General features: G+C 54.4%; 1 long non-coding RNA gene across 3 annotated transcripts in view; it reads right to left on the bottom strand.

Annotated features, from left to right (window-relative positions):
- Positions 1–12,126, bottom strand: part of LOC131421102 (uncharacterized) — a 34,452-nt gene extending 22,326 nt beyond the window's left edge. For 2 of the 3 annotated variants that reach the window (XR_009223740.1, XR_009223742.1), the window contains exons 1-4: positions 12,044–12,126; positions 9,399–9,504; positions 8,469–9,185; positions 2,052–2,219 (exon numbers count right to left, since the gene is read on the bottom strand). This is a non-coding gene — a long non-coding RNA (uncharacterized LOC131421102). The remainder of the gene's footprint in view (positions 1–2,051; positions 2,220–8,468; positions 9,186–9,398; positions 9,505–12,043) is intronic. The other variant, XR_009223741.1, reaches the window with a different exon arrangement.
- Positions 12,127–13,937: the final 1,811 nt, after the last annotated feature.

Genomic DNA, 13,937 nt, shown 5'->3' with positions numbered 1-13,937 from the left:
TAATGGCCTTTCTGTAATTCCTGGGATGATTGGCTGCAAGGCTGATTTATGATGTTATGTTTCAACTTCTTTAATTGAGAACTTGATCTATTTTTATCTATTTTCTGCTTAAGGATATACAAAACCCAAAATACGCGTTTACCTGAGACTGAACATTCACAAGGGTCCCTGGACTATCACTCGGCCCGTCCCATCCGCTGAGGAGGGTGAGGAGCGGGGGCCGGTGCAGTCTTGATCTGGCTAGAGACTCACCTTCACCTTGACTCTGCCCCTTGGCTCAGCCCACCTTGATAGAGCCCTGAGATGTCCCTGAGGAACAGTCTAGAAGCTGTGCAGACTCACTGCACGGATCTGTCTGGTGAGCTCCGGATATGACACCCCCCCCAGGAGTCCCGCATCCTGCCTTGTGTAAAGATCCCCTCCCAGGACTTCTTCCACGTCACTGTGTTTGCAGAAGGCTCAGCAAATGCCAGCTGTGGAGCAAATATCACAGCGCAGAGCCTCCCCAGGGGTCCCTGGATGGAGCCCTGGGCACACACTCCTCACTTCTCTGCGGCCCGATGGGCTCTCCAGAGAGCGAAACCAGCGGATGGAGGCGCAGCCCTGGGTTTGGATACGGCAGCCCCTCTCTGCCTACACTCATGGGTTTTGTTTCAAAATCAGATCCCCACCCCATTTCCATTTCAGGGGAGAAGGGCAGGGCTGCGGAAGAGCCGTCTCTGAAACCTCCGTTTGATGAAAGAGCATTACGGAAGCTGCGCTGGAAACCCGAAACCCCGCGGGGAGTGCAGGGGTCCAGCCGCTCTGCCCACTGGGCGGCGGGCTGCACGAGGCTGATGCACCCAGAGGCGGGGCCCCAGCTCCAGCAGGCAGCTCATGCATCACCTTCCCTCTCACAGAGACCCGTGTGTGAGTGTCAAGGGGTGATGTTGGCATTGAACTGAGGACAGTGCTGGGGCCCACTAGGGGTTCCTTACACGCCTGGGGAATTGAATCAGCTTTGACCCCGGCCTCCAGGCCTGTCTCATCTCCCCCCGGACCATCCTGGGAGTCGACCTGCACTCATCCATTCACCCCAGTAGCTGCTCCAGAGCATCAATTGAGGCATGCCAGGCACAGAGCCAGCCACACACCAGCACAGCCTCACTGGGTTGTGGATACCCTACTGTTCCTCCGTGAAACTAGGGCTGGGCCCTGCCACAGGCTTGGCCACTGGGACCCCAGAAAGGAAGGTGCCCTCAGCTGAGCCTCCTCTCTCCCTGTCACCTTGCAAAGCTGCCACATGTGCCACATCACCATGTGGGACCTCCCAAGGCACCCAGCTAGACTCTCTGGTCCTTAAGGCAAAGCTGGTCTTAGGCGCCCCGAGACCCCCTGGCTCCATTAACACGTCTTCAGTAAGTGAGCCACAGAGAAACAGGACGAGTCCTGGGGTGAAGCATGTGGCTGTAATCCTCGGCTTTCTTCTTCTCTACCATTACCGATTTTATAAAAACATTCCCATCTCATTGCAATTTCAGGGGTGAGGGAAAGAGGCCAAGAGAAGAACTCACTCAAAAACCACTATTTGATTACAGGATATTATCAGAGGCTCAGGCGTGGGAAGCACGCACTCTCTCCGGGACTGGCATTATCGCGGCTTGCGGGGAGAAAGGTTTTTCTAGCTGCAGAGCAGACCGGGACTCTTGCTTCCACATCTCCAAATGGATGAATGCACCATCATTCATTTCATCAACACGCTCAGCAAAGCTTTGCTGACAACCTACTATGCGCCTAGCCGGTTCTCAGGGGCCCAGAGCAGAGTGGGATGCTCCTCACTTACCGTACCAGGCCACAGCAGGCCATCGCCCAGGGTGGCCCGCGTGCATGCCGGCTCCATGAGGCAAGGGTCTCAGCTCCAGGCAGCCTCCAGGCCCCCAGGCCCCGGATGGTGTAGAAGAGGGTTTACCCTTGGTAGTGGCCCCTCCCCAGGTTAAATGTGCACATTCTCGAGCAGAGATACAAGCTGAACCTAATGAAATCATGGTATCCCAAGACCATGAGAAACTCACCCCAAACCAGGGAGGAGGCGAGAGGCGCAGGGCTGGGCATGAGACGCCAGGCAGCCGTCGAGGAGGTAGTCCGGGGCAGTGGTCCTCCGGGGGCTCTTCTGCCTCTTCTATCCGGTTCTTCAGCCGACCCAGCCAGGTTGCAGCCAGTGTGCCAAGGATGGGGCCAACCTTGGGGATGGACAGAAAGTTAGAAAGATCGAAAGACAAGTACCCCAGAAAAGCCACAAACACACCAAGAAAAGGCGTGGAGCCCAGTCTCACCTGTGGCCGGGTTTTTGGTGGAGGGAGGTGGCTCATGGGGATGAGCAACGGGCAAGAAATGCAACAGGCCCGGGTGGCAGCCCCTGAACCCACCAGGAGACCTGGCGCAGGCCGGGGGGACTCCTGCTAGGACACGACAAGGGGTCTGGACAGGGGGAGCGGGGGGACAGGTCTGCCTGCATCCCAGTCACTTAGACCCACGGCTGGAGGCATCTGAGAAGGGCCGGGGCAGGTGCTTGCCAGCAGGGGCTTGTCCCATGGGCACTGGGGACCCGCTGGAAACCTGGGCATCGCTGAGGGCGAGGGGCATTTGGACTGGTAGCAGGGCAAAGGGCAAGCAGGCAGGAGGTGGTGAGGCAGCAGGCAGACCAGGTAACCATAGGCGTAGGCTCAGCAAGGAAAATCCACGTGAGCCCAGGGCATGAGCCAGGTGACTCAGGCACAGAGAAGGGAGAAGCGGGCCAGGCCGGGCACAGACTATGGCAAGCAGAGCTCCAAGTAGGCAGTCAACCCGGCCATGGAGGGCAGGGGAGGGGCCCCAGGCAAGGCAGAGCAGAGCAGGGGGGCAGCCGACAGAGGCAGAGCCTGCAGAGCTCCCTGGAGGTTCCTAGCCACCTGTCCTCTGCATAGGACAGGCCCCAGCCAATGACTGGGGGGCAAAGGAGCTGGTTTTAGCCCCGGGGGAGGAAGGCATCATGGAGGGCGGGGTCCAGCTCACAGACCCCAGCTCAAGAGGGAGACCTGTGTGGCCAGAGCTGAGGGGACACACACCACAGCGTTCCTGTGCTCCCAGCTCGGTCCCAAGCTTCAGGGCCAGGGATCCAGGACAGCCATCAGCATTCAGCCACAGGATGGAGTGTGGGAGGCAGAGAGGGCAGGAGGGCTGGCTTGGACCAGTGGCAGGCAGCAGGGACAGGCGGCAGGGACGGGCAGGTTTGAATTAAAGGCCACGGGGGCCAATTGGCCAAAGGAAGGCAAACCAAGCCCACCGCTCGCACCCTCCTGCCTGCCTTCTCTGCGGAGCCGGGGTCCACCATTCCAGCGCTTGGGACGGCTGCGAGGCCACCCTCAGCAGAAGCAACCCCCCGGCCTCCCCTCCTGGGGTGGCAGAGGCCATCAAGGGACACACTAGTGTGGCGGGCGCCCAGCCCAGACCGGGCTGTGGGCTTGTTCAGTAAGGATCAACTGTTGGCTGACGGGATGGACGCATGAGTGAATGAAGGGGCGAGACCAGCAAGACCCCCACTCAAACGGGGCTGGGGGGGCGGCTCCCACTCATCTCAGTCAAAGGAAACTCACCCCCCACCTTTTGACCTAAAACTCCTCGCGCCCCCAATGCCTCCCATCTAGATGCTCAGGGACGGCAGTCGAGTTCCTTCATTGACTCATCTGTCCAAACAGACATCCCACATACTCTGACTGAACCCCACTTTGTGCCAGGCTGGTGATGGGACGCCCCAAGGAGGTGTGGGCCGGCCTAGGGCACCCCCAGTGGACCGAGTTAGGACATCAGGGAGGAGTAGGGGAGGAGACAAAGGGGAGATGGAGAACAGAAGTGGGGGCAGTAAAAGCAGAAAAACAAACTAGTAAGAAGTGGGGGGGCATCTCCTGGCCTCACTCGTTCTCTGGTTTCCCATCTGCTTAAGCTGCCTCCTCCCACATCTCCCGAGCCTCCAGGATTGACTTAATGATGGATCTTGAGACCAGCGGGCTCTGGGGGTCAGGAGACCAACACGGTAAGCCAACCCTGGGCTGGAAGATGGGGTGCAGGGGTCCACAAGCAGCTGAGAGCTGCGTCCATCCCAGGCGGGGAAGGGGTGCCACAGAAACAAGAAACAAGTTGAAAGGGGCAACCCCTCCACTCAAGGGGGCAATTCGCTCGGACCCCTCTGCTGGCAGCCTCAGGAAAGTTTAAGACAACTGCCTGGTTTCCAGAAACCCAAGCAGGAGCGGGGTTGGTGGAGAGCTTCACCATGTGCCAGGCACTCTTAGGGTCCCAGGAATGAGCACAAAACCCTCAAGATCCTAGCCGACTAACACCTTCCACCCTCTTCCCAGGTTCTCCAATGCTGGAATATTAATGGCTTTTGGGCTTGTCTTTAATTATTGGTATGTATTTGTTTGAGGGTGGGAAGGGTCCTGCCCATTTTTTTACTATTTAAAAGAAGTCCTCTCATTTAGAAACACCAGGAACTGCTCTATTCTTTCACTCTCCAATAACTGCCTGGAGGAGAGGGGTAGGTTTTTGTGGGATCCCCATTTTCAGAGGTACTCACCCCCATCCAGGCCCCCAGGCTGGGCAACATCTGGGTGACCTCCACCAAAAGGGGTAGAGTCGCCCAAACGGGCCACCTGGACATCCTCTGACGTTTTTATTGTGATGCTGGACGAGAGTTGGTTTTGCTAACCTGGAAAACGCGTCTAATTCTGATCCATGATGCCAGGAACCTTCAGCCAACAGATAAGTTAAGGAGGAAGTTTTCTAATAAAATTTTCTGGCTCCAACCACCTCGCTTCTCCCTTAGTGTTTTTCCACTTGGCTGAAGGTCTGGCTAGAGCTCGAAGTTTAATTGGAGTGATCTGATCTTGATTGATCTGCCTTGGGGTGAGAAATGTCCAGAACTTGGGACACATAAGGACAAGCTTCAGACTCGGGGCATACCTGCGCTAGAGACATTAATGGGCTCTGGAGAGTTCAAGGACCAGGACAGAAGAGGGGATTCAGGCTGGGCGCAGGACATATGGGAGGGGGGACTTTACGGGATAAAAGGAGTGACTACAGGTTCTGATGCCAGATCTGAGCTGTAATGTTCCCTCTGCACTTGGCTCACTGAGTGATCCTAACCAACAGCGATCGCTGGACTCTGAACCTCTCTCTCATCAGTATGTGGGAGCCAAATGTGGACCCCAAAACATGCCCTTCCCGGGGGGGGCCCTCTGGGGCACCAACATCCATCCATTTCTTAACCTAGATGGAGCATCCTGTGGGTGTCAACTTTGTGCTAATTCCACGACTTCTACACCCAAGACTTGGCACTTTTCTACCATCTGGCAACCTTGAGTTAAGTTTTCCACGTTCAGTGGTCCTGAAACAAGCCAGGTGGCGTGCGGGACTGGGAAACGTGTGCTGTCGATCCTCGGCCCTTGGAGAATGAATCCTTCAACTTTCAACCCCGCTCAATGGACTGCGCGCTGGGACGGAGGCAAAGACTTAAATGAGTAGCAAATGAAACCTCGGCTCCGGCACCAAAACTAGAAGCGTGCCCTAAGAACCGAGTCGCCCTTGCCCTGCAGACGCAGTTCACCTCATTATGATAATCAGTGTATTTTTCCTTTGCAGACAAAGAAGGCTCCTTATGAGACGAAGATTGGAATCCAGGAGCTACCTCATTAACGTCCGCAGCCTCTTCCTCGACAAGGCCTGAGATTAGCCCTGTGTTCATTAAGGGAAAAGGGCGGAAAGTGGAATAAAACTGAAAAACACAGCTGGGGGGAGGGGGAGGGCTCTTTCTGTTGGCCATTCATTCATTGAAAGACTCCGTGTACCTTCGAGATTTAATCACCAGCAAAGGGGTGGGGGGTGGGTTTAACCAGGATGCAGGAGGTAAAAAGGTTAAACTTGATAGAAGGAGTTAAAAACCCAAAATGGGGCAATTTGATTTGAAAGCTTCCTGGGATTTGTCACTGGGATCATCAATTTAAAACCTTTTTCCTGTTTACTTTCTTCCAGCCGAACCTGACACATGAGGAAACCTTTCTCCGGATGTATTTTTGGTGTCTTTTAATATTTTCTAAGTCTCTCTACCCTACTTTTTTGTCTTCAGTGCTTTTCTTTAAATTCTTTTCTTCTTTCTCTCCCACTCCCCCCCTCCCCCCCCACCTCTTTCTTCTCTCTCTGGTCCTCCCCGTGGGAACTTAACCTGTAAGAAAATCTAATGGTGACTCCAATTGTATTTTCTCATGAGTACTTTATTGACCTTATTTCAAGTCTTTTAAATAGTGTCTGGTTCTTACCTGCAACATAGCCCACCTGACCTGCCAGGGAAAGATGATTAACCCTATTTTACAACTGAGAAAAAGGTGGCTTGGAAAAAACTGACCTACCCCAAGGCCTCAGCACTAGGTGGGTTAGGCAAGGCTCAAACCCAGGGCAAGATGGCAAGAGGCAGGTTCCAGAAGTTGGGAGATCTGGATATGTGAGTTCCTAGGAGGAAGCTAAGAATAAGGGAAGCCAGGAGCAGGTGTCCTTGTGAAGTCTACGAGGAGTGTACGTCAACAGAAGTGAACCGGAGCCGAAAACCCACGTGAGAGAAAGAATGGAAATGTCTCCATGTGTCCAGAAGCCAGAAACGCGTCCAGGGTTAAGCTACAGAAAAGTCATTACCTTAGTGAGAGCCGTTCGATGGAGTAGAGCAAGTCAGGTAGCAGTGGGTTGAAGAGGAAATTGGAGGTGAGGAAGGAAGACAGCAAGTGGAGACAGGCCTTTCGAGAAGCTTGGCTGCGAAAGGAAAGAGAGAGACTGTAGTGGCTAGAAAGCAGGACAGGAGGGACCTGGGAGGCTCACGGCTGTGGAGAGAGCAAAGTTAGGAATTCAGAGAATCACTGACGGTGGGAAGTCCAGGGCTGGCACAGGAGGGACCAGCACAGAGGACACCCCTTCCTTTACCAGGCGAGAGGCAATGGGGGTGCAAATGTGCAGCGGGACCCCAATCTGAAAGGCCACTTGATGGCCTCTGTTCCCCTAGAAGGCGCAGGCCAGCCCCGGGTCGAGACAGGGAGTTGTGAGTTTCAAATGAATTGATGGTTGCAAAAAGGCCTTTGCAAACTGCAAAAGGAGACAGAAACGTTCACTGTAATTACTCACTGGTCGCGGGACACGCAATTTTACAGCCCACTCCAATCTCACTGGGGCCTGGATTTTCACTGACCATAAATTATGCGTCCTTACATTAAGGATGTAAAAACCAGTGGTAAAAGCTCCTGCCAGCCTCTGGAAGACAAAAGGTTGCCTCCTAATAGCCTGGATTAACTCAAAGCAGATCTCCGCCCACTTCATTTGTCACCTTCCAAGTCATCCTTCTACCTTCATTTGCCACATAATCCAATCAGCCCCTTTCAGATGCCCGGGAGCTATTGTCTACACCAAGCTGGGCTTCTCTAAAGCGGCTGGAGTTGTTTTTGTCTTGTCCGGACAAAACTGGTTGGCTTAAAAGGGGACGAAAGAAAGTGCTAGTCAAATGAGGACCCCAATTAGCTTCCAAGAGACTGTTTTCATCATCTTTGTATCACATACCAGGCCTGGTGTGCTGGGCATATTGTAGGTGTTCCAGAAAATGTTTGTTGAATTCATTCTGGTTTTATTTCTTCTGGAATTTATTTATGGAGTGCAAACACACAGCACCTACTGGGTGCTAGCTGTTATTACTAGGGAGAATAGGGCTGGCTGGGCATGTGGCTGATGGGGGACAGCCTCGGGGTGTTAAGTATCTCGCAATTTCCACAGCAATTTACAAAGCACTTTCACAGGAGTTACATCATTTGGTCTTCAAAAGCGCCCTGTGGGGTAGATAAATTCGGGGGTTTTTTGTGTTTTTTTTTTAATCCCCATTTAGACCATGAAAGGAACTGAGACTCGAAGAAGTTAAGCGACTTGTTTAAGGTCATACTGTTATTGAGAGGTGGAGCCGGCACAGAGTACCAGTATTGGGGCCACCCAGACCCCGAGACCACCCTGGGCAGCTGGGATCTCAAACAGACTGTCCCTTTGTCAAATGTCTGACTGGACATCAAAGGGTTTTTAGCATAACTCTGGGCCAGGGGGTACAGGGCGACTACAATGGCACCCAGGATCCAACTCTGACCTCTTCTCTTGCCAGCAATGTGACAAAATACTTACATCCCTCCAGCCTCAGCGTCCTCACTGTAAACATGAGTAAGTCCTATCCCACGGGAGGGGCGCTGAGCTCTCTCACCTTTTTAAAATTACTCAGGTCAAGGCCAAATTCATTCTCACCTGTAAATGAGGCTGCCTCCTTCACATACTCATGTGACATAGAAATAACACTCAGAGTACACAGAAAGTGCTCTGCAAATGACCACATGCGTAATTTGTGTGCCTACTCAAGTCAGCCCAGCACCCAGAGGAGGAGCTCCTACCTGGTGCACAGAGAGCCCAGCAGACAGGGGCTGTCCAGAGTGCTGTAGGAGAATAAGTCAGACAAGTGAGAGGGGTGGGAACGGACTCACCTGCCAAACTTTTTCAACAAACATTTGCCAACCACCTCCTCTATGCCCAGCCCTGCTCAAGGCTGCCTTCTCTCATTCAAGACTCACAACAGCCCTGGGAGGTCGCTCGTCTCATCCCCATTTCCCAGAAAGGACGGGGAGATCTCAAAAGACGTGGGCATGCCCTTGGCAGTTCAGTAGCATGACATCAGGGCTCATGCTCATTCCAGAAGCCCACCCTGGGCCTTGGAATTGCCAGTGAGATGCTGCTAGAGCCTCTGGCCCAGGTCCCCCTCCTGAAAAGTTCCCAAAGGGATCCTTCCATTCAGGACGTCATAAGGGCAACAGCAGGGTCAGTTCAGAAAGACTGACACCTTCCTGAGGGAAGCACTCCAGGTCGCTGGCACATTAACGCAGCAAGGACTTATGGGAAAGTATTTACAGAGACCAAGCACAAGCATAGCAAAGGTCAGGGGTTAGCGGCCAATGCCCCCTCACTAGGGCACTGGTTTAAGCCTTTAGCCAAGAGGGACAGCTGGCTTGTCAGTTCTGGTCCTCTTCATCCTTCGTCATCCTGGTCCTGGGGGTCTCTGCCCGTGGCTGCTGTGTATGCTGGTGGGATCCACGAATCGGTGCTCCTAGTGTCTTCTGCAATTGATCAAAGGTTAGAGGACTCACTTAAAAGGCCAAGTCTAGGTATTAATTATAATTTACATGAATTACAACTAAAACTAATTAGTTAAAATTTAAAATTGTCTTATAATTGCTAATGGGTCTGGGGGTGGTGCAAGGAGGGTGGCAGGGGTGGGGGATCTGGGCCACCATGTTGTGTACAAACTGCCAGGAGGAGGGGTTAGGTACCATAAGGTGGAGATGAGCAGCAAGCACCTTGGCAACAGCTTGGCTTGGAGAGGTGGTCCTTGAAGACAAGGAGGTGAACAGATGACATCATCCCTGAAGACAGACCCTATGGCATGGGAGGGGGCGGGATTAGAAACCGTCTTAATGACCTCTGATGGCCAGCACAGGAACAGCAGAGAGAGGGAGGGGGCAGTCAGAGGGAAAGGGAGGGGGCAGTGGGAGAGAGGAGGGAGTAAGGAGGGGTTGGGAGGGAAGAGGGAAGGGTATGGGAGGAGGAGGGAGGGGAGAGGAGGGAGGAGGGCGGAGGAGAGAATGGGAGAGAGGAAGGGGAGGGGAAAGTAGGAATGAGGAAAACGGGAGAGGAGGGGGAAGAGGAGAAACGGGAGGGGGAGGAGGGAGAGAAGCGGAAGGGGGAGGAGGGAGAGAAGTGGGAGGGGGTAAGGAAGACTTGATTGACAGGGCACAAGCGTTAGCTATGTGCGCATGCGCAACCTGAAGCCCGGTTTAGCGGGCCGAGAACCATTTGCAGGCACAGCCCGCTAGGGGGCGTACAGCCAGCACCCAAAGCCCAAGAGCACAGCCACCTGCGGCGCGCGCCCAGCGGGAGCCTCCCGCGCCCCCGCCCGCGCCTGGCCTGCAGCTGCCGGGGACACAGCTGGCATAGGATGAGCGGGGTTGCCCAACAGGTCTCTGGCTAGGAAGTCGGGCACAGCACACCCCAGCCCATCACGCAGGGCCGCTACGTCCCCTAAACGCCACGTCTGCCATCACTAGCCAGAATCCACCTGTGGACCTCGGGCCGCACTCCCACACAAGCCCAGGGGGCCTTCTGCGCCCCTCTAACTGTGCGTGTCACTCTGCACCAGAGACATGAGGATATCAAGGAGACACTCGCCATGAGGGTCTTTCCAGAACACGATTCCGCTTGTAATAAGTAAAAACACAGAACTCTTGGCTCCGACCTTCGGTAAATCCAATTAAACATAAATTAATTAAAATTATAAAGGCCCAGTTCTCAATACCCAGTTTTCACTCTTTTTGTGGTCTCAGGACACATGATACAAAATATGGTATTGCTAGAGAATAATAAAGGCTGCCAAAACCAAAACCGCCTAATATCATCCAGACCACCATCGACCCCCCCAAATCTCGCCTCTCTTCTTCGCCACAGCAAGATTTTCAAGACCCCGCACGATGGCGCCTAATTAACCATTTTACCAGTCCTCTTTATCCTACTCAAATGAAGCACATCTTCCTAAGACCCCCAAAACCAAAATCGATGGAAATAAACTAATCTGCGTCCACGCTCTTCCACGACACCCCAAGTCGCACAACCAATGCGGATCACGACATCTCTGCCCAGCGCGAATACTGCAGCCGCTCCCCAGGGAATCCTGGCATCTTAAAACATTTCCCCCTTAGGTAAATGAATCCAGAATATTCTAGTAAATCCCGCGCCCGACCCCCTCCAGCAGGAGAACAAAGGCCATCTCCCCTCCCCACCCCGCCCCCCAAAATTCCGCAGTGCCACCAGCGCCCTCTGGCGGTCAGAAAGAAAACCTTCCAGAAACCTGCCACGTAGCAACCCGCGCCCCCCCCCAAGCCTGCCGGCCTAGAGTGGGGAGGGGGCGGCGTGGGGGGGGCTTGACAGGGACAAAGGAAATGGCAAAAGGCAACTTTATCAAATATCAAAAACCAGCAACACGTCAGAAGCTTCCAGCGACCATCACACAACACTGAAAAGACCCCCGACCCCCAACTCCCAGCGCCCAGCGCCCAGAACCCCCGCAACACGCCCCTTTTTCTGTATTTCTTTCCTCTCTTGATTAGTCTCTCCCAGATCCAAGGACACGGCCTTCTCTCCACCCCAACCCACCCCCTGCTTCTATTTTGCCTGCGCCCCCAATTACTTGACGCCCCCAGCCGCCCTTCTCTGCGAAACTGATCCTAGGGGGCTTCGGGCAGGTCTGCACTTGGGCGCCATATCTCCCCAATATTAAAGTGGTTGATCAGGGTGAAGCCAAATGATACCAGCTGGAAATTTTACTCCTAAGTGGTCACTGGAGTCTGATCTGCGCTGAACCTGTGTGTACTTGGGTTAGGGATCCCTAGCGGACAGGAACCTCTACTCCTCACGCCTGCGGGCCGCCAAGAACCTGGCCAAAAACTAGGGGAAAGTATGCCCAGGAAACTCTTTTTTTCGGGTGCTTTTCCCCCCTAATTCTGGGGTATGCAAAATACATTCGGCGCCATATCTCCCACCATTCGTGATTCTAACGGTGGCTTCAAACACAGAAAATTGGGGTTTTGGACCTCAATGACTGCGGTACCTCGGGTTCCGACAGGGGTTGGATCTGATTCCTCCTACTCGTCTTAATTTAAGCCCCTACCACCCAGCCTACCTCAACGACTGGACAAGTAAGGGGCCCTGATTTCCCCTCAGGAAAATGTGCCTCGAGATCTCCCTTCCTGACAGAATTTCGTTGCCGACCCTTGGGGACCAGGCGAGGTGGCCGCCTTCTGGAGAAGGTCCCCGGCGTCTGGCGTCTGTCTTTCGGCATGTCCAGAAGGATAGAGCCCAACCCAGAAGGGGGTGTAGTCTTCCTTTTGCACATCCTTTTGGGCAAGGATGGCCAACCACTCACCAGGTGGGGAGATTCTCGCGTGGGCGCCCCGGTTCTCCCGAGGAGCTGCAGCCACGGCCAGCGGGCCAAGGCGCGCTCCATCCCAGCTCTCCGCCGTCTGCGCTAGGGGCTGGCTGGGTGGGGTTTATATGGAGGCGCAGAAGGGGTGGTCTCTGACGTCAGCGCATTCTGCTGCAATGCGCTCATTTCTCCAAAAGTGATTGGCCGGAAAAATGAGCCCCCCAGATTCTATGACAAATTGCTCTAGCCGCACCCAGATTGCAGCAAAGAAGAGAGGAAAAAATTCTGCCGCAGTGCCCCTCGCCGCCATGACCAACACCCTGTGCTCGCTGGTGCTTTTTCCCTACGTGAGCCCCACTCGCCAAGCAGGGCGATTGGTGTGCACAATTTGCTGGGAGAACGGGACAAGGGATGGTTGTCCTCAGGCGGACCGAGGGTAAAGCTGGGGAGCTGGGGCCAGCAGATCACACACCTGGCTATTTCGGAACCGCTATCCGAGGATGCGGCTTAGGGAAAGAAAATGATGCTTTCTGCTTCTATTTGGAAAATAAAATGCCCCAGGCAAGATAACTGGTACCCAAATGTAAGTCGGCGGCTGTCACCCCCCTTTTAGCCCACCCGTCCATTTCTGATTGGTTATCTTTGACATGGGAGACTCGGCACAGCATCTCCGCGTCAGAATAAAACAGGTTTTGAGTCCCCGGCTCTGCCGCGTACAACCTGTGTACCCAGACCCTGCAATGTCCCTTTCTCTGCCAGAGAGTCGTTTCCTCCGCGTTAATAAGGGGGTACCCCCTAACTGGGGTTGTAAAAAGAATCTAGACACGAGCCTTGTCCCTCTAGGGAAGGTACTTTCCGAGGAGGACTGTGTCCCACATGGAGATGGATGGGGTACCCCCAAAACTGAGATGATCTCTCCACACATACGCTTTGAAAAGCACCCCCCCACCCACGCACCGCCCCAGGGAAACGGGCAGCAACACATGTTGCGGCAGAGCATAGTTGCGCGGCCTCGTGCTCCGGGACTTGGCACATGAGAGTTAATCCTTAACAGGTGGCGCCTTCGGCAGTTCTGCCGGGCACTGAGTGGCAAAATGGGCAGGGCCGTCAATCAAATGTCCTCTCGCAAAGGTCAAAATGCTGTTGAAAGGGACTAAGGATCTATCTTAGGATGACAGGTGGGTGGCAGCCGGGAGGGCAAGGATGAAGCGCCTGGTGACAGAAGAGGGGTGAGAATGAGTGATGGTCCCAAACGGGAAAGGCAGAGGGGCCCCGCGGGGGTACCCAGTTAGAACAGCTCCCCCGCACTTCTTGGGGAGTTTCAAAGCAGCGTCAGAGCGAGCCCCCCGTGCCCAGCGACCCTGCGAGGGGGCTGTAACACAGACGGGAGATTCGGGGCTATTTGTGACCCCACAGCAAGTAACAAGGAGATGAAAATGGACCACCAGGTCACGCGAGACCCCGAGCCTTGGGCGGAGGGCTCGTTTATAGATGCACAGGTGTGCTATTGAGGAGATGAAGATAAAGTGGGCTTTGGGGGGCATCGCGGGGGGCACCTTAACATGTCAGATAATGTGAGGGAGAAAGAGAACACCTCATTTACAGCTGGGGAGCAAGCAAGGAGCCCCAGAGACTAGAGCCCCCCAGGAGGACTTGCAAGGCGGATAGGCCCGCACCAGCCGCCGACGTCAAGAAAGCTTCAAAAAATCATGGCTCCGAGCATCCGAGTCAACAGGAGGACGTTTATTAGCCTTGGTATTAATAGCTAGGAAACAGCCGGAGCCGGCCGGGACCAATCAGCGGCCAGGAGCCCCTGTCGTCAGGCCCGCGCGGCCAATCAGACGCCGGCAGGCCCGGTTGCTAGCCTCCCGGGGGCAGAGGCGAGAGGTGCGCA

The sequence above is a fragment of the Diceros bicornis genome, chromosome 24 (genome assembly GCF_020826845.1).
Source record: "Diceros bicornis minor isolate mBicDic1 chromosome 24, mDicBic1.mat.cur, whole genome shotgun sequence".
Lineage (NCBI taxonomy): Eukaryota > Metazoa > Chordata > Mammalia > Perissodactyla > Rhinocerotidae > Diceros > Diceros bicornis.
Note: the sequence above shows the minus strand (reverse complement) of the source record. Positions and strands in the feature narration are given on the sequence as shown.